Source organism: Mauremys reevesii, linkage group 12, assembly GCF_016161935.1.
Source record: "Mauremys reevesii isolate NIE-2019 linkage group 12, ASM1616193v1, whole genome shotgun sequence".
In the NCBI taxonomy this organism is placed as follows: domain Eukaryota; kingdom Metazoa; phylum Chordata; order Testudines; family Geoemydidae; genus Mauremys; species Mauremys reevesii.
In genome coordinates, this window is record NC_052634.1 from 4629194 (window position 1) to 4650105 (window position 20912).

The following is a 20912-nucleotide window of genomic DNA, read 5'->3' on the forward strand; positions in this document are numbered from 1 at the left end:
TGGGGTTTCTCCTTGCCTAGGGAGGGAGGCTTAACCCTTTCATCCCCTAATATAGGGTGAGCTCTCCGCACGCTCCTGCAAAACATCTATAAGAGGGCTCATGCCACGGGGTTACCCCAGCTTCAGACACGCTGTTCCAAAGCATGTCCCCTCCTGGGCAGGTGGAGGGACCATCACAGCACTTCGCACCAGTACATGCGCAGATCTCAAAGCACTTTGTAAGCACTGAGCCTCGGAGTGGATCAGAGGGAGCAGGCAGTATGGGGAACCCCCCTTTCTTCTGTGCTCTTCTCCCTCCCTCATGCAAACATCATTGCTGTGGCCAGTGCAATGAGCAGTTCCACTGCCCATCCAGAGCCTGGCGCCCCCAGCTCACATGTACTCCCAGGGGACTGCTCGATGCTGGCTGGAATCAGTCTGCACTGCCATGCAGCTCCCAAGTCCCCCCCCGCACATCCTTGTGGGAAGTGAAATTGTCTTTCCCTTTGGCAGGTGACAAGCAGGGAGCTGGGGTGTGCAGTGACATGAATGGGTCGGGCAGAAGCCTCTTTGCTGATGATCATCAGGTAGAGCAGAAATCCCTCAGCCACCAAGCTCCCTTTCCTGCCAGGTGGTGTACACTGAAGAACCATCCGTAGTACACCGGTGCTAAGAAGTCTTGGTTCTTATATAGAACTATTCATCCAAGGATTTCAAAGGGCTTAATATGCTAATTTATCAATCCATCAAGGCTCATGAAGCCCTTGGGAGACAAGGTAAGTGAAGTAGTATCGTTTATTGGACTAACTTCTACTGGTGAGTGAGACAAGCTTTCAAGCTACACAGATCTCTTCTTCCTGTGTAGCTCAAAAGCTTCTCTCTCTCACCAATAGAAGTTGGTCCAACAAAAGAGATTAACTCACCCACCTTGTCTCTCTAATATCCTGGGACTGACGTGGCTACAACACCACTGCATAAAGCCCCTGTGAGGCAGGAAAGGGTTATACAAGGACTGCTTCAGCTGCAGCCAGTTCTGGGGTGGAACATGGAAGTGGTTTAATAGCACTCAGCAACACTACACAACTGGTTAGGGCAGGATGATAAGAAGATTCCAGTATCCAATAGAAACTGCAGGTGTTGTTTAGGGCGAGAGACTGGAAATAGCCCAGGAATTGAAATCCTGTATCTTGGGGGGGAGCGCCCTAGCAGCTCTAGTTTTACATTTTTACTCCCCACCCCAGCTTGTCCCTGGAACATTGGTTCTGTGCTGAGTCTGGGAGGGGAACCCTTCTACTGAACCCACACCATATCCCACATCCTTTAAGTGTTCCTGGATGACCCTCCATCCAAAAACTAACCCGGACACACCCTGCTTAGCTCCTGAGTGTTGATAATGAGATCACAATACCTGGCAATTGGGCATAAACTGTTTTAATATGTATTATCCATATAAATGACCAGAGCCACAAGGAGTCAGAGGTTTCACCAGCAAGATCCTTGAGGGGAAAAAGCCATGCTGACAGAGTTATGGAAACCTGTGACTATTGAAACAGGCCACAGGGTGGCACCATCTACCCACACAAAACAAGCAGCTGGCTGTAACTCCGAAAGGTTCGTTGTTTTAATCCCATGATCACCCACTTTCCACCCAAAGTGGGTGCCCCAGTCAGGTCTAGTGCTGAAAATTATTTGCATCAGAATTAAAGAGTCACAGAACTCATGATACAGAAAAACGCAAATACAAGTTATTGGGTTCAATACGGGGGAAAGTGGGTGCAGTTTAATGGCCTGTGCTATACAGGTGCTCAGACAAGATGATCTAATGGTCCCTGCTGGCCTTAAACACTATCAGACTATGAAGAGTCATTTATACCAAAGGAAGGAATCCCCCAGTGTTTTCACTTCCAGACCTGAATAACTGGGAGACACCTTACCTATGTTCCGCCCACTAGCCCTCACTGCCTTCTCTGTGATAGGGACCAAACACCTTGGGAGGGTGATGGGAACTCCATTGTGGGGAGGAGTATTATCCGGACATTGAAAGGGGAAGCAACACCTGGCAAGCTCAGGAGGCTATACTCAGGGGCGGCTCTACGTTTTTTTGGCCCCCGCCTGATGATGAGGAGCGCGAGCGCGCGGGAGTGGCGGAGACCTCCCGGGCCATTGCAGCAGAGGACAGGACCGGCGCTGGTCCTGCTCTGGCTGGACCTCCCGGCTGCGCGGACGGTTCGGCGGGTCCGGCGGCGGCTGCTGCTCAGTCCGCGTCATGGCGCCAGCGGAGGTCCGAGGAGCCGGAGGAGTCGCTCCCGCGGCAGGCCCGGCAGGTCCGTCCTCCCCCCTCCCCCCGTGACCTCCCGACTGGCATGCAGATCCGGCGGAGCCTGCCCCCCCCCCCAGCCGCGCCCCCCGGCCTAGCCCCGCCCTAGATTTTGCCCTGGCTATACTGCAGGGACCAGTTCCACACTGGCCCCATGGCGCTCGACTAGCTGGGCTGGGTCTGCGAAGTCTCTGATATCTGTGCTAGGTAGAAGGTGGTTAGCAAATGATTTGCCGGTGCTGCCACATAATGTAAATGCAAAGGCCTGTGCATGAGGGAAGCTCTCCTAGTGGCCCCATTTCTCCACTCGCTGTACCACATGCCCCCGTGGTTCCCCTCTGGCTGCATGTGTAATAACACCCGGCTTCTGCAGCAAACAGTGACAAAGAGAGTTACAGTCCAGCAGGGCTTTCTCCAGGCCCCTCCCAAGTTAAGTTTGGGGCTCATAGGACTTGTTAGCGTCTCTTTATGGTGGGATTTTCAAGGACACAAGTCCTATTGCCTTTCAGTGCAAATAGCAAACTGGCTTTCAGTGGGACTTGTGCTCCCATGCACACAGCACTCATGAAAAGCCCACTGTTACGTTGTGGCATAGGCTGATCCAGGTTCACATCATCCATCTCTAACAGGAAAGGGCTATGTGCACTGTTTGACCTAGTGGTTCCAGCAGGGGCATCAAGAATCAGGACTCCTGGGTGTAGGAACCAGGGCGTGGGTGGTCAGATCCGCAGTCAGAAGCCAGAAACCAAAGCCAGCTTCGGAGTCAGGATCACCCCAAGGGTCTGGGCCAAAGCTGGGGTCAGGAGTCACACCAAAGGATATGCCAGAATCAGTGTCAGGAGTCACGCCGAGGGTCAGGTCATGACTGGAGTTGGAGTCAGACAGCCAACCAGGACTCAGGCCCGAGTCCGATAGCAGTTGCAAAGGTCAAACTAGAGTTAGGGTTTGGTCCAGCACAGCAGCCGATCAAGACCTCGCTCAGTTGCTCAGACAACTTCCTGTGCCTCTTTCTGGCTTAAGTAGTGTGTCTGGGCCAATCCGTGGAGCTGGATGTCTGCTCCAATCAGGAACTTCATGGGCGGAGCCCCTGGTGGGCCAGAGTTACACTAGCCCCCTCCCCTGCTGGTGCTAGATTGCTGTCGGGTGGCGGTCATGTTCTGCATACCACTTGTGGACCCATAGGCCTGCAGGTAAGCTCTGTGATCTCTCATGCTGAGTTCTATCCCTTGCTCTGAGACCAACAGAATCCAACCCCAAATTAAGGTCACTGAAAGACTCCCACAGACTTCAATGGGGGTCAGACCAGGTCCCAGTTGTGTGTCTTTCTGTAGGTCCTGCCTCTCCCTGTGCCTCAATGACATGAGTTGTCAGATTGGTATGCTGGTAGGCCAAACAGCGTATATAATTCTCAGTTCAGAATTCAGGCTGTGCGTAGGTCTCTAGGTATGTATTGCCGGCTGACATCTCCAGGGGTGCAGTGAAAATGAATCATGTAATGTGTGTAAAGTGCGGTGGGACCTTTGAACAAAGACAAGCATGCTAGGTACCCATCATTATGACGTTATCAATAAACCTCTTATTTCCGAGCAGCTGCTGTATTTTGGCCTCCGAGTGGGCTAAAATATTTGCTTTGCCTTCCTCCTTTAGTTCCCCAAGCTGAACCAAGTTCACTGATTTTCCGTGTGGAGCGAGTACAGGGTCTGGAGGCTGGATGATGGTGAACATGAAGGTTTTCTTACTGGGTACAACATTTGTGAGTCAAAAAAGAAGGCGATAAAGTGCTGAAATGATTTTTTGTCTGTTTTGCCCACTCGAGGGCCTGTGCCTCACCTCCGTGACGCTCTGTTTACGTCTCTTCTGTCTCTATGAATTTAAATCATTCCCCCACCCACCCTTGTGGTGTTAAATATAAGCCATGGACCTGGAATGCCACGTGACTCATGGTGGTGCATGGAGATTACTGAACCACATTCTTCCTAGCTGATAAACATTCATGAGTCATGGAGTGCATTACGGGCCAGGTATCATGCCGAATGAACCCCACTGAGCGAGTGGAAAAATGGCCAGGGAACAGACAATGGAGCCTTTCACCTTTAGGGTCATTAGATCAACTCCATCCCACCTTCCTGGGAGCATATTTTATGGCTGTGAAATAGGCTGGAGGTAGCTGAGTCCAGTTCCTAGTGAGCCAGGTGTCCATGGCATAAAACCCCACCTGGCACTGTGTAGTCCACTCAGTGGCAGCCAGAGCAAGGCCTGCTTGGGCCATGGAGACTTAATTCCATGCCCCCTACTACAGTGGGACCCCACCTAAGGCAGAGCTGATGCACATTAGTGAATGGGCCAATGGACAGGAGGAGTTTGCACCTACAGCAGCCTGGCCCCAGTCTGTGAGCACTGGCGCTCATGGAGAAGAGAACAGCCTGATGTCTGACATGCTTTGCACTTTTCTCTCTAGGCTGAGGGCCCCTTCCCAAAGAGACGTCTCCAGTTCAAGGCAGCTTTAGACCCAGCTGCACTCTCCTTCTGGCTGCAGCTCTTCAGTAAGCTGCGAGGTCCACAGGAATTGAATTGTGACCCGTCCTTTACACGGGGGAAGTGATTTCCAGTGCAAGTGCCATGGAGATAAGTAACTATTGCATACCACAAGGCCTGGGCTGAAATGCCTCGTTTGTCTCCAAAAGCTTAAACTTAGCAAAGCTCTGTTAAAGGGGACGAGAAACCTTGTCATTTAATGTCTTAGGTCTATTACAGTAGTGCCCAGGGACAACCAAGATCGGGGCCCCATTGTGCCAGGTGTTATGCAGAGCGATTAACAGTCCTTGTTGTGCTGGGCTTACAGGCTAAATAGGCTGGAGACAGAGCAGGAAGGAGGAGAAGATCCAGTCCAGCCTCCAGGAAAGAAGCCTCACCCCTCCCATCTCACTTCACTGATACACCGACTTGCACCACGTCTCAGATAATACCAACACTTTGAACTGTCAGCTCCTCTCCCCTGGAGGCCTCAGTGTATTTTACAAAGGTGGGTCAGTAATGTTGTTGCCATTTCATAGACAGGGAAACCGAGGCAGCGAGAGCTGAAGTCACTCACCTGCGGTCACCAAGCCAGGAACAAGAACCCTGCTCTAACACCCCCGCCCCCTTGTTAGCAAGTTCCCCACTCCTGAAACAGCCTGGCTTGCTCTGGTGATGCAGGTAACAGCACTGGCTGCTCAGTGCAGGGCTGGAGTCGGGCTCTGTGGGGAAGATCCATCCAGCTGGATTTAGCCCCGAGTCTGCTTAAGCCTTTCCTTTGGGTCGTCTTATTTCATATCCTCGATGGGACTCACACGTGCCTTCGAGAGCCACCTGTCATGCTGTCCAGTGTGCCAGGCCTGGCTGGTAGAGCACACTAAGACGAATCCTGCACTGCATTGCACCATGTGCCATCAGTTCCCCATGTGCCAGAGAGCTTACAAACACTATCACTGGGGTGAGGGAGAGAAGAGCAATTTAGACCCACCTGGCCTGCCCTTTGCACATGTGTAAAGGAGAGCCCAAAGTGCCGGGCAGGGGGAAAGCAGGGCAGCTAAGTTCCACTGACAAACATTGCAGACAAGGCGAATTAGACCAGACCGGCCAGCTGCTGAATGCTCCAGGGACATCCGGCTAGCACAGACATGCTGAATGTGCCAGGCACAGAGGCAGAGTCCGAGGCCAGAAGGGACCATTGTGATCCACTAGTCTGCCCCCCTGTATCACCCAGGCCAGAGAACTTCCCCCAAAAGAATTTGTGTCTGAATGAGAGCACGTTTTTTAGAAAAACACCCACTCCTGATTTCGTATGTCCAAACAGAAGAGCAGGTGCCTGAGTCTTCCAAACGCATCGAGGTAGAGCAGCTGGGTCTTCCCGGATGCCAAAGACTGATCCAGGTGCGTCCTCATGTTGCACCAATCTCCATGGAATTGTTCTCTTGCTAAATTTGACTTGATAGAACCAGTGTGCAGAGGCTCCCAGGAGTGAGAGGGTTAAACTGAACCCAAGCCAGCAACAAGAGAACAGTTCCATAGATGTCCCTGGGGTCATTCGGCAACAACATCACCTTCCAGATGGGTGCGTGTCCCCGCTTAACACAAGGCCCCGCTAGTCCTGCTACCAGAATCGGGGAGAGGTTGGGTGTAGGGTAATGGAAAATTTCAGCAGCCAAAGGAACTGTGAGTTTTGTCACGGGGCAGGAGAATTTTTATTCCAGAAACACCATAATCGGGCCAGAATTGAAGCCTAAGGAAATGAGATAAAGGCAGCTTGGAGCATCTCCTATAGGTGACGCCATTGCCTAAAGTGTGAAAGCACCAGCAGTTTGCGCCCGTGGCCTGCAGAGCCACGCTTTTGTGCAGGGTGGGAAAACCCAGCTCCGATCTACCTGCCTTCTGCATAATCACTCAGCCCATTGTGCAACCAATGAGCCACCACTTGGTTGCTGAAATCAGCCAATAAGCTGCTGCTTGCTGGGCACCTAACTCTGTGCTGAGCTGCAGGCTCCATTAGGTGCCAATATCGTCGCCCCAGGGCAGCGCTCTCCAAGTGAGTTGCAAGGACGCATGCCTTTGCTTGCCCTCCTGGGTTCAGTTGGGAGGATTCCCTCCCCACTCATGCCTGGAACTCAGCCCTGAGCTCCATGCACAAAGGCCCCCAGCCAGAAGGTGCAGTTTAGTTCTCTAATGAAGCTGTTTCAAACCTATGTCCATGGTGCCTAATTACAAGCAGCAAGAGCCAGCAGCAGCATCCTTGGTGAGATGATCTCCTGCGTCTAGCTCTGGCTCATTCTTCTTCCCGGCTGGACTCTAGGGGGGCAAACCCCAGATAGGACATAAGTGAATAATAATTGTTATCAATAAACCCAGGCCAGCAAAGCTCAGTGGGAAACGAAGAGCTAGGGCTCAGGGAATATTTAATAGGCAAGTTTGGAAACAATAGATTCACAGAGAGGAGTGCTGGGCAGGTTTCTTTCCTTCCTGTCTAGCTAGCTAGCCTGTACTCCTCAGCACATTATCCAAGTGCTAGTTCTGCCTGATTTTCCCTCTCCAGGGCAGCAGTATCATCCCCTCATCTCCCAAGTGCGTTCTCTTGTCTCCCCCTTTTCAGACCCTGCCCCAGTCCCACCCCAGCAGTGCAGTCCATTATCTACCTGGCCTTTGGTTTTGGAGTCATTTGAACTAGTATTGTAACAGCTGCTTTGTGGGTCAGACCCGTGTTCCCATAATCTCCTGGAACCATGGGGCATGTATAATGTTGTGTCTTTACATCGGTTGTATCTCCCCCCCCCTTCACCCCTTGTCACCATCCCCTTGGGATGTTCTTAGGAGGGTTCCTTCATCTCCCTTCATAAACCATATGCTCTAATCCCTTTATCGTCTTCATTGTCCTCCTCTGGATTCCTTCCATTTCTCAATCTCTCTTCTGTTGTCTTGACTCACCAAAGAGAAACTGACACAGTGGCTACCTGGCCAGCTGGTAAACCATTAAGAAGGAAGCTCAGCTGAGGAGCATGCTCAGAGCCCACTGATTCGCTCTCGTGTGTCATGCTCGGCATTTCGTTTGCCCATCCGTTTGCAGCCAGCGGTGCAGAGTTTCACTTGCTGACATGTGAGCAGAGGATGTCCTGGGCAAAAGGCTGATGCCTATTGCTGTAACTACCTCTGTCTAGGTACTCACACCATCACTGCAGTGTTTGAGCTCCCTTGGCCATAGTTGTGCAGGGAAATCTGGCATTGCTCCTGCTAGCTGTACGCCCGACTCAATCCAGCCATTCCTCTCTATGGTCACTCAGGGCAATCACAAAAGGTAAATTAAAAACAAATCTGTTTTCCACTACCAAGAAACCCTGATACATCGTTATGCTAATGATTTGCCCCGTCACCTCTAATTGGCCGTGAATAGTAAACAATAATCCCAGCCGGCCACATGTTGTGGCTTCTATACATGAGTCAGAGAGAGAGAGAGAGAGAGACAGGAACAATTGCAGCAGGTGACATCAGATTGTGACGTCAGCAGCTGAGGCCTTTGGAGCGGTATCTGAAGGAGAAGGTCCTATGTCCTGTCCCGTCAGGACTCAGGATGTTTCTAACTGGATCAGTGTCTTCTGGGCACAAGACGCATGCCCAGTGTGGCAGCATATGGAGGGTGCTGTGGAAGCAGAGGGAGGAAAGGACTGAGGATTGGCTGGGAGCAGGGAGTATGGCTAGGATGTTGCATTGGGGTCAGGAGGAGGGGAATCAGGGCTCAATTTGGTGGAAGGAGGAGGTTGAACTGAGGTCCAGGAGGAGGGCAGATGGAGGAAGGGAAGAGCCATAGGTGTTCATGGGAGGTGGGGAATGAAGGGCAGGTTACATTTGGGGGTTGAGCACAAGTCCCTTCTGACCTTAAAGTCTATGATTGTATGATTCTCAGTGCAGAAATGAATGCTTAACCTGAGAGTACAAAGAGGTTCCAGGGGAAGGAATATGTAGTCACTCCCTGGGTTGAGGGAGGTCCTTAGGGACATAAGAACATAAAAAATGGCTATGCAGGGTCAGACCACAGGTCCATCTAGCCCAGTATCCTGTCTACTGACAGTGGCCAATGCCAGGTGCCCCAGAGGGAATGAACAGAACAGGTAATCATCAAGTGATCCATCCCCTGTCGCCCATTCCCAGCTTCTGGCAAACAGAGGCTCGGGACACCATCCCTGCCCATCTTGGCTAATAGCCATTGATGTACATATCCTCCATGAACTTATCTAGTTCATTTTTGAACCCTCTTATAGTCCTGGCCTTCACAACCTCCTCTGGCAAGGAGTTCCATGGGTTGACTGTGCATTGTGTGAAAAAATACTTCCTTTTGCACACAAACACACACAATGTGACTCTGCAAGACAATAAGCTCTGTCTATCTAGGTCCCTTGCTATTAGGATTGGCCAGGCAGAACCGTGGCACATTCCCTGAGCATCCCTGCTGAGTGCTAAGTCCATGGCCACTGCCCTGCACCCTGGCTCGGCTGTGGGTTTCATTCCTTAGATTCAGGAGACAGACAAACATTTGGGTTTCGTAATTTTTCCCTGCAAGTTTTTTTATTTCAACTTAATCTTATTTTTTCGGCTAGAAAATTCTCTGCAAGATCAGGCCCCGTTGGGTGGCATGACAGAGCTTTGGCTGCAGGGCTGTCAGTCAGGCTTCTAGTGGGACACACTCAACTCAAATTGATCTTAGCACAAATCCCATCAGCTAAGGTGGAAAGCCCGGGCCAGGCTGCTTTCTGGAGGTGCTGCACAACACTGTCAATCGTTTAGGAACCTAATTAGCTACTTAATTGCCTTGCTGAGTAGGATATAAAAGACAGAGAATATTGGCACGGAACTACCATCGTCTGTAGCAGTGTCTCGTCGTCAGTTATTCTCTCTTCATTGTTTTCCTTTGGCAGGTGATTTTTCATTGGTCTCCCAAAGACTCTTAAAGGTCACTAATTCCCTCATCCCTTGTGAGCTTCCTGTTCTAGCATAAAGTAATAAGTAAGCCAGGTTGGGCTCACCTCTCTCCTTCTACAAGTGCAACAACAACAGTGTCCACAATAACAACAACAAGCGATGCAGTCTGGAAGCTGCTTTTACATGGTATGGATCTGGGTATGTGTTGACAACGTGCCATGGAGCAGAGCAAAGCCAGGCAATTTAGCAGAGCAAACTGCCTTGGAGGAAACTACAAATGCTTCCTGCAACAGAGCTCTGTTGTTTGACTTCTTTTTTCCATCCCTGTGTACAAGGGGGCTTCTTGTCAGGCAGGACGAATTATTGGTTCAGTGGCAGCACACAACTGCTTCCACTAATAAAAAATGACTACAATATTCTACAGAAATGGTCCAAAGCAGGATCTCTTATGATAGGCACAGTGCTGTGGTTTAGATGAATACAGCAGTGTTGTATTTTAATATCAGGCTCATCCATCACGGCATTGACTTTGCACATTTGTACATTCTTAGCACAGACTGCATTTCCAAATGCCAACTGTGTCTTCGAGCCGGGGCCGTTTGCAAATCCAGGAGAATGGCAAGTCTCATTTCTCCCATGCCCTGACCCAGAATCCCAATAGGGTGGAGGTGGACGGAGAGATCCGTCCATCCAGAACATCGCCAGTCAGTCCAGCAAGCAATCTGAATACCCCCAAACCTGGCACCAAAACCACATGCCTTATTTTTAATTAGGATTGTCAGTCACCCCCAGAACCTACTAAGGGTTCACCCAGTAGAAGAGTCGATGTGGTCAGGTTGCTGGAGGAGCTCTGGAGCATAATTTAGCACCAAGCAACTGATCTCATTTCAATTTCTAATAGAAGAGTGGGCTGCAGCGGATGCTGCTCAGTTTGAACTGGGAGGCCAGCAAGTTTCCTGCTCGCTCTCTGATAGAGGCGGCTGCAGTGTCAAGAGGTGACTGGGTTAGTGTGTGCTTGTGCATGAACTCTCATTTAAACTCTCATTTCAAACAGTAGCTAATGATGGGCCAAATTCACCTCTGGCGTCTCATCCCAGGCTCCAACACAGACACCCCCGGGATGGGTTTGGTGCAGTGTTTGCATTTTTGACCTGAAAGACACAGACGCTCCTTAACACACTGCGCCTCAAATGGCAAACCCTGTGCATGAGGCTTTGCTGCAGGGAAAAGCTGGCTCCAAAATGGTCCATCTGGTGCGTTGGTCCCACCAATGCCACTGGCACCCCTAGGACTGTAGGACTCGGGGTAAGCAGCATGGTTAGCCGAGCTCTGAGGGACACGGCTCACAGTGAGTCAGTCCTTACACTGGCTGCCCACACACTTTTCTTCTCCTGCCCCTGGCAACCTCTGTCAGCCCAGAATTCCTGACTCCAGCCTGCTCCTGGGCAAGGGGTTGAGTGCAGAGAGGAGTCACAGGAAAGGGGGCAAGTGTCCCCAGAGGCCACCTCCTGGCTCCGGTACCCTGGTGTGCACTGGCCCCTCAGAGCCACCCTGGCACTGAGCTGGTTTCAGGGACCAGGCTGCATCGCTCCCGTCACAACAGATTAGCACCACCCGAAAGCGTGAGCTCCGCATGCTGCCAGGTGAACCCTGTCAGCCCTGCCTGCCAAGAGACGACGCAGAGCGGCCACTAGCCAACTGTGGCTTGGCAGCCCCTGCTGGAGTCATTCCCATGATCTTCTGCCAACCAGAGACCGTACCGAGCACCTGCACATACAGAGTTCTTCAGGCCCAGCTCCGCCCGAATTAACACAGGGCCTGACTGAGGCAGCTGGTTGATAGAGGAGTGTCCCACCTCCCTGGACCTGAGCTCATATCCTGGCCAAGGTCACCATTGGGTGTGTTTCCTGTTAGCGTCTCAGGCTTCCTCCCTGCTTTTGCTAACCTACCACGTGGCTGGAAGTCTTTGCAGGGTGGGCAGGCAGGGCTAGAATACAGGGTGGGCTTCGGGTCAGGATTGAAATGCACCGGCCGAGCTGTGTGCAAGGGTGGATCACTAGCCCCATAATGGCAGTCTAAGGCACAAGGCCAGGGACCCACCAAGGTACTTCGGTGCTTAGGTAATAGGTACTGTTCCAGGAGGAGAAACGCCCAGACCCTGCCTGCCGCAGGTCTGCTCAGGGCAAGGCTTAGCCACGTCTCTGAAACAGCGCAGAAGTCTTGGCAGCATCTGCCGTTAAGCCATAAACCTGAGCACGAGCTCAGCTGCACTCATGTTCCCAGCTCCTGCGGCCAGCGTCGGGTGCGTTTCCTAGCAGAGATCAGGTTTAGACAGAGGCAGCCCTAGCGCTGAGCAATGCCAGTCCCTGGGGCTTGACTAATTTGACCGTCCCTGTTTCCTAGTTCAGACTCGACTGCCAGGGAGCCTGTTTCATGGCCAGGAAGGAAAAGCAACAGCGACACCAATAGTGACAAACCCGCAGCGTTTCCCACCTGTTCACACTGGAAAGGAGCTCAATGTTGTCACAGTGCTGGTGTCCCGCTGGCTGGACATGCTGTCTCAGAGCCAAGGAGCCCCAGCAGAGGGAAGGGAAGCGGACATGCTGCCAGGGGGCAGGGCTCCTGCTAACGCGGAGAGGGAATAACAGTCACAAAAGCCTCTGTGCGACCTTCCTGCTTTGTAACTGTGCTGGATAAAATGACGTCTTAAATTTCTCCGAGGACGTGATTCCGGCAGACTTACTCTGCAAGCCCCAGATAACGCGGTGTGGCTACTCACAGAGTAAGGCACTACTTAGTGTGAGTGTCAGAATCTGGCCCAACATTACGGGGAACCCCCCTCTAGCCCACCGATATTTCACTCCCATCCCTCCGAAGTCTGGCCCAGGTGGTGAACAGGTACACACCCAGCCACACTCGCACCTCTCACACACACCTCCCATACAAGGCCCCACCTCACAAGCACACTCGTCCGTACAAGCAGCTGCACACACAGAGCCGCACCCACCCCATGGCCTGTACCTGCCACATCCATGAACAAACACACGAGCCAAGCGTGTGTCACACCCCCATCGCATGGCAGTTTCTGTGGCCTGGGCAGAGCCAGTCGCACGATTTCAAACCCCTCCAGGCTGTGGAAGGCCAGTCACACTGTGCAGAGCGTGGTGCCGTTCCCAGCCTTCTTGCGCCCTGTAACCATAGTCACCGTGAGCTCTCTAACCGTCAGAGTCCAGAGGGACTCTGCTTTGCCACTAAAAAGTCTGTTTGGACGCTAACAGTTCCCATGGCCCTGCCAGGTGCAGAGGGGCAGCTGCCTTTAATGCAAACATGCCCTGTATGCACACACTGAGGGGGATGCTACGCTTTTCCCTGCAGCTCTCTGGCAGGCCCCGGTTGCTGAAGGGGAACAGACAGGCCCAGTCGCAGCACCTCAGAGGACGTGCAGGTCCACCTGGCTCTTTGACCAGGTCAAGGCTGCCATCTGTAATCACAGCTCCGCCGAGCCATCCAACATGCATTTCGGTTGGCAGACACAGCTGCATCCAACCAGGCAACAGCTTCTTATCAGGAGGGAATGAGAGCAAGCTGACGACGGCCACGGCTTAGCACAATGCAGAGTATGGGCCCTATCCTCGCTGGCATTACAGAACCATAGGGTAACTGTCCCTTTATGAGATATGACCGTCAGCCCCTTATCAGTCAGAACTCCATGCAGATCTGACGTGGGGACAGTGGGTGGTATAGCTCCAGGCGGTGGGAATTCTCCAGACAAATCACAGCTTCATAGTTGCGGTCTCCATACAAGTCATTGGTCCTATATCAGGTACAGAGTCATACAGTCCCCATACGAGAGCCATTGGTGCAGTACACCTCACAACGATACATTCCAAGCACTTGCATGGGGATAAACATGAAGTCGGTGCTACTGGTGGCCTACGATGGTAATTTAAGCTTACCAAATTGAGACGTGTGCTATTTACGCAGCACTTCTTCGTGGCGTAGGGGAGCTGGCATCAGTGATAGGTACAGTAAACGATCATGATTGGACGTATTGACATACGAGACACTATGGTCAAGCCAGGGTGTTGCCAGGACACACGTGATGCATAGTGCTTCTGGTGGATGCAGGAGGGTCTTCTGGTTGAAGTGATGGTCTGATTCCAGGTGGAACTGTGTTCCTAGGCACAGTTGCAGGGTGGAACACTTTTCTGGGTCCCTATTTAATGTAACCCTGGTAGCATTTGAAGCAAGGACAAAGAGGATTCCTGCCTCTCATCCGATGTAAACCCACCAAGTTCTATTAGGGGAGATTTATGATTCCTTTAAGATTTATCGGTAAATCATGCAGGAGATGCTAACGGTGCATTTCTGACTCAAACGTGCTGGGTTCCTGTGGAGCTGGCCTCAGACCAGCTGCAGCCAGTCAATTCTTCCTTTTTAATTATTAATTCATAATTCCCCAGAAAGCTCCTTTTTAAAAGCCGTGCTGTTTATCGTGTGCCGTGTCTCGCTCACCTTTCGCTGCCACCTCTCTAGCCCCACGCTGAGCTGAACATGTCACAGCGAGAATGAAGCACTTCCCATTAATGGAGAGCTGAACGCTGGGCTGCAGAGTCTCCCGCTCCTTTCTGCTAATTTATAATCATTTTAAAGGGTTGGTGATTAGATACAAACCAACAGCAGGTCACCAGACACTTTGCACAGCTACTACAGGAAGCAGAAGAAAGGCTGCTCTTGTGGGTATGGCACTGAAGTTAGTGGCTCTACCAGACTCCCTACCTTACCTAGGGCAAATAACTTAATCTTTCTCTGCTTAGCTGTGAAATGGGCACAATAATGCTGCCTCTCTCTCACCCACCACCTGCCTTGTCTATTCAGATTGGAAGCTCTGCAAGGCAGGGGCTATTTCTCACTGTCTGTATGTACAGCACCTAGCGCAAGGCAGCCCACAATGTCCCTCTCGCTTGGGGCCTCTAAGTACTACTGCAATATAAATAATGATAAAAGCAGAGCTGTACCCCAGCTCATCCAGTTTAGAGATTTCTAGGATTTAAACACTGAACAATGCTTTGACCAGCTCTTTAGGAGCCTTGGGATGTGATGTGTAATAAGGCAACGTTGTACATTTCAATATTGACCATAATCTAATTGCATCTATCTAGCCTCATACACACCAAGCTAATCTGGCCCTCTCTCTGAACTACGTATATGGCCCCCAATCACTGTAGTATCTGAGCGACTCACAATGGTGAATGTCAAAGCCATGTTTCTCATTCTGCTCAAACCCAGGCTGAGCTGGGCAAACCGTTAGAACTGCAGAGCACAGCTCACCCATCTGCCTGCAGGAGGATTACTGGGCCATGATGGTTATGGCCATGGGCTGTTCAGGCCTGGACGGAACATGCAGTAGAAAAGGTCTCTGCCCCGCGGCGGTTACATGCTGCTAATCAGCCAACCAGAGTGAGCGTTCACATTTGTGGGGGCGCAGTGTACCTGGGGCCATCCAGTCCCTGTTAGAACTGTCGTTGGAAAGAGAATTGGGATTCCAGCAGAAAAAGGCAAGGAGATACAAATAGAACGGGAATTGATTTAAATATATCAATAAAAATAGGTAAAGTCAAGGTTAAAAATGCAGATTTTTATAAATGTAGCAAGTACCACATTTTATTAACATTTAATTTGAAACAGAAGGGTGGGGGAGGGGAGTATGAAATTAACGAGGCATGTGCTTATCATCCTAAGTGCCTTGCTTGTATCTTTAATCCCTTTCCTTCCCCTTCATCTTCTTCAATTATAGGTACTTCAGGAAGGGACTGTGCCTTCTAATTGTTTGTGCAGGGCCCAGTTCAATGATCCTGATGGGGGATTTTAGGTCCTACCAGAATGTAAACGATACACGATAATGCGAATACTAACTGGTACAGTGCAGTTCGGTTCTACCCTATTGTGCCTCCTAAACTTGGTCCATGTTAGAAACTCCCTGCCATTAGCAATAATGCCTCAACTTTCTAAATAATTGCTCTCTTTAATTCTTAATGAGCTGCAATTTCAATTTACTCCTCTTTAGAACACTTGCTCTCCTGACACATCCTCCTTCATTCTAATTGCTTTTTTATTATAATTACACCAAATGAGAAACGTATCTTAGGTTCCTGCAGGACAGCAATTTTTTATTTATTAAACTCACCAGGTTTAAGAGCTTATGGCTGCAGGCCCCTCTTCACCAGCAAACCCATGCTAATGTGCTCCAGGAAGTTGGCCATTGCAAATGTCAGGCTTTTCGGCAGCGGTGGTTTGCTTTTTGGTTGGTTTGTTTTTTAATCAGCTAAATCTGCAACAAAAATAAAAATATTGTTAAGCACTAGAGAGGGAATGAGAGTGGCTCCGAATTTCGAGCTGAGATTCCAGGAGGAAAAGGGCAGGAGAAATGGAGAGATCGATCTAATTTAGCATCAAAGCTTTTGATCTTCTCTCTAATGCTGGACCCACAAAGTGACATTGGAGCAGCTCATATCCTGGTCTGCATTGCAGGTCAAATGTTTGCATCAGAAGCTGGGGAATTAACTTTGCTTTTCACAGCCATGTGATGCGGATGGGATCTGGGTGGGATTGATGCATATCCTTCTCTCACTTGAAATATGCGAATGGCAAACAATTATTCCTGCTCTTCAGCACTGTGATTAAAGTAGATTTTTATGCTCTCCTCACCTATTTCCAATTGCCACGCATCATCAGGTCCTAATTTGGGCTGTCATGTCACCTGAATTGTTTAGTTTTTAAAGTGTGATTTTATGCAAATTTCCCTGTGCAGGAATGAAAATTACCCACTCTCACATTATCCAATGATTTATTGGCACAGCCCTCCATCCTCAGTAAAGAACAACATTCATCTCACCTCTCAGGTTCTGAGCTTCTTCCACCCAACTGTGCCGAGGAGGACGGAGAACCAGCTAAGGCAGTGGGATCCTGGGTTTGCTCCCTGGACTGGGGATTTCGGATGGAGAGCTGAAGCATGAAGGCCAAAGGGTTCAAACCGGTGAGTCAATGCAGCAAAAGAATTCAGTAGCTGATATTTGGTTACATCTCTCCCAGAGCACTGGCAGAACACTGGGAGGATGGACAGCCTAGCATACTGTACCATGTATATATCTATGCAGCCTCATGGCAGAGTTTGCTGTGTCTGGGGGCTTCTCCAATAGTTGGAAGACCTGCCCCATGGCCAGCTGCACGGTGACACCACAGAATTACAGACACTAAGTCATAATGCAATTGACACACACCCCCTCTAGCTCACTCCGAAAGGGAGCCCAGAGGTTGCTGAATCAAGCCAAGTATATTGGGAACTGGAAGCAAAGAAGCCAAAGGCTCTGAGAGTCTAACTTGCAAAGCCCTAGTGGATTGGATTTGTACGTGTCTGCATTTATCTACAGCAAGCTGCAAACGCCATTTGTTCTGCGAAGGTCATTTTGATTATAAACCTGTTCTGGGCCTTCACCTTGGCGCTGTAGCCTCTACTCTGAACTGACACACACAAGAGCTGTCAGGCGAAATTCTGGCACCTAGCAGAGGGCTGACTAATGGAGGGTTGTTAAACCTGGACGACCTTTCATTGCCCTATGGCAACTTCAGTAAAGGTATCCCAAACCAGGCTGTTCTGGCACCTGACTCAGAGGCCAAACCTACCCACTGGCACAGCCAGAGGAATGGAAAAAAATAAATGGTGTGCATCCATCCATCCATCTCAAATGCAGAAGGGACTCACCCTTCAGTCAACTCAGCAATACAAAGAGAATCCCCAGTAATCAAGGGATGTACTTAGGAAATTGATGGCAGAGGTGCTGTGGATTCAACAAAGGCAGAGAGAAGTAAAAAGTCCTCTGGAAGGTAGAACTTGAGCTTGATGAATGGTTGGAGAAAATACAAAGATCTAAGAAGGATTTTTTTCAGTCCTATTTGTCATTGAGCACAACTCTGACACCAGGGATAGAAAACTCATCACCTTAATACATGGGCCTGTGCTCTGCAGCAACAGTAAATTAGGGCAAGCATTCCAGGTGCTCTATTAATCTCTTAGCGAACAGGAAAGGATATCAGAGCCCAGAGTTCATTAAGACACTGCAGCAGGAAACGGGATGAACACCAGGATGAACAAAGATCTACAGGAAAGGATATCAGAGCCCAGAGTTCATTAAGACACTGCAGCAGGAAACGGGATGAACACCAGGCAGCGGAATCCAGCCATAGCTAGGCACTGCAGCGTCATGGCTGGGGAAATACCCGCTCTTGCTGGCTAGCAGGAGTATGATCCAACGTCAGAGATTTGCTTATGAAAGAGAATTGTTGGCTTATCTGTTCAAATGTCCTTGCTAGAGTTTGGGGGTTAGTCTAAACATTTTTTTTTCAACTGAAAATGACTTTTTCGCTGCAATGGAAACTTTTGCCAAAAAATCTTGTTTGTTGAAAACGTTGGGCTTTCTGTGAAGAAAGCACTGCCCCCCTTGCTCCCCGGTCAAAAAAAACCCAAACCAAACCAAACCCAAAACATTCCAGTTTGAGCAATTTTTGACAAAATGCCCCAAATTTGGAAGAAAATTGCAGTAAAAAAACAAAGAAAAAAATATTGTCATCCAAAATTTCCCTTGGAAAAAAACCAACAACTTCCTGAGCATCACCAGCCTTTGCCCTCTCCTAAAGCAGTAATATACTCAGTGTCACTGGGCAAGGGGACGCCAGGCTAGCAACTGCATGACGTCACTAGCCATCCTGGTCAGCAACAGGGTGTTCTCCCTTTAAGAGCACGGTGGGCTGGGACCCATCCCCAGAGTGTAAATGAGAGGATTAGCAAAGGGAAATCAGTCTAGGAGCAAAGGAAATGACAGCACTAACAGGGCTCCTTCTAGGACATCAATCTGCACCAGTGAAGTCAATGGACGGGGCGGGCAGTTACGTCATTGACCTCAGGAGCAGGAACCTGGTTTGTGTCTGGCTCCTTCTTTGTATGTGGTTTTCTCCTGTGGTTAATAAACTGGAGGCTGCCCATGCCTCCCTGGAGACTGTGCAGCTCTTAAAATAAGGGCTCTGGAAGCCAGATGACTGCATCATGGGCATGATTTTGGAGCAGCAGCAGAGTGATGGCTCCCTGAAATTAGAGGGAAGCTGGTCCCACATATTCTTGATGTGGGAAGGGGAACAATAAATCAAATGATCCAACATGATGCTCTCATTCTTGACTACAAGAGCACACGGGTGAATACCTAGGAGCTAGCACAGAGCAGGATGTATAATATAATGTAAATCCATTGTGACACCGCTGCAGTCGTCAGATGAGATCTAGGATATCCAAGCTGAGTGACCTCCATAGAATCATAGATCAGGATTGGAAGAGACCTCAGGAGGTATCTACTCCCTGCTCAAAGCAGGACCAACCCCAACTAAATCATCCCAGCCAGGGCTTTGTCAAGCCAGGCCTTAAAAACCTCTAAGGATGGAGATTCCACCTCCTCCTTAGGTAACCCATTCCAGTGCTTCACCATCCTCCTAGTGAAAGTGTTTCCTAACATCCAACCTAGACCTCCCACACAGCAACTTGAGACCATTATTCCTTATTCTGTCATCTGCCACCACTGAGAACAGTCTAGATCCATCCTGTTTGGAACCCCCCCTTCAGGTGGTTGAAGGCTGCTATCAAATCCTCCCTCACTCTTCTCTTCTGCAGACTAAACAAGCCCAGTTCCCTCAGCCTCTCTTTGTAAGTCATGTGCTCCAGCTCCCTAATAATTTTCATTACTCTCTGCTGGACTCTTTCCAATTTGTCCATATCTTTAAAATGTTTGACACCCAACCGCCCCATTGATTACGCTCCACAGGATCCTTCAGTGATATTTCCTCCCACATGTCTGCATTCTGATGCTATGTGGCTGCTAGCGAGATATTGTTTACATAATAGGGAGTTTTTTTGTAATAAAAAAACACTGTACGCCATTCACTAAATGCACGAGACCAGTTTCTGCCATCACTTTGCAAGTGGCACAACAGATCAGCGCACTGGTCACATCTAGATCATCGTGGCTCTTCACTGGATGCCTGACTCATCAGATCCTATGTAGAATGCGTTCATGCCTGTCAGGCTATTTCCCTAGTAACGCTGGGGTTAGCTGGAATTCATGCTGTAGTGTAAAACTCAGGAACTCTTCGGGGTCATAATAGCCGGTAAAATATTAATAAAAGCGTTTTCTTCAGCAAAAATTGTCCCACACTGAGCTGGGATTGCGAGGGAAATGGCTCTCCACAGATGGAAAGCAGATTGTTACGACTCATTCTGAGATTTTTTTTTTTAAATGGGAGCCTGAAGCCAGGCTTTGAATTACATCTTTAGGCACTTAAATTAAGTAGCCTGATTTTCCGATGGCCGGAACACGATAGGCTCCCACTAAAACCAATGTGGGATTTTCAAAAGCCCTGAGGTGAGTTAGGAGCACAAGGTCCAAGTCAATGAGTCTTATGCTTCTCAATCGTATAGGTGAAAATTGAAAATTCCAGCCAGCAGGGACTGCGGGAGACTTGGAACTTTTGAAAATCTGCCCACTGATTCAGGTGCCTAAATATAGTCTTTTAGGCCTTCATTTTTAAAATCCTGACCAGTGGCTTCATTGTATGTTGCATGTTTTTTCTCACACTCAGTTTTAATTCACTGTTAAATCAAAATGACCAATGAAATAAGTCAATATTGCTGCAGGCCGGGACACAATCCAGATGTACAAAGTGCGAGGAGCCTGAGAAGAAGTAGTTGTTTCATAAGCTGCCTCGTCACTGAGTCTGGCTGCAGCTGTGAGGGACTCTTTTCCTCTGGGTCATTGCCAGGACACTGTTCGGCCGCATCACCTGCAGTGAATGCGGAACCAATCAAAATATCTCCATCAAAACAACCATCGTGCCGCCAACCTATGCAATCTATAGGGTAATGGCCTATAGATTGCATAGGCCATTGCACAATTTGTGCACCCAGGTACGGATACAAATCAGAGTTCTAATTCCTCTTACCCCCGTGTCCCTGGAGATCAAATCTGGGGATTGAATTACGTGTAGCTGCATCTAATGCATTAGTAGAAACACTTTTGGCAAGGTAAATTATAGCACGATTTCCATAGGAAACACTGTCGGCAAAGGACTCCCA

General features: G+C 49.6%; 1 long non-coding RNA gene across 1 annotated transcript; it reads left to right on the plus strand.

The window, feature by feature from the left end:
- The first annotated feature begins 1465 nt into the window (after positions 1–1465).
- LOC120375496 lies at positions 1466–16764 on the plus strand. The gene is made up of 4 exons (XR_005586582.1): positions 1466–1590; positions 3944–4049; positions 5139–5318; positions 16642–16764. It is a non-coding gene; the product is annotated as an uncharacterized LOC120375496 (long non-coding RNA).
- Positions 16765–20912: the final 4148 nt, after the last annotated feature.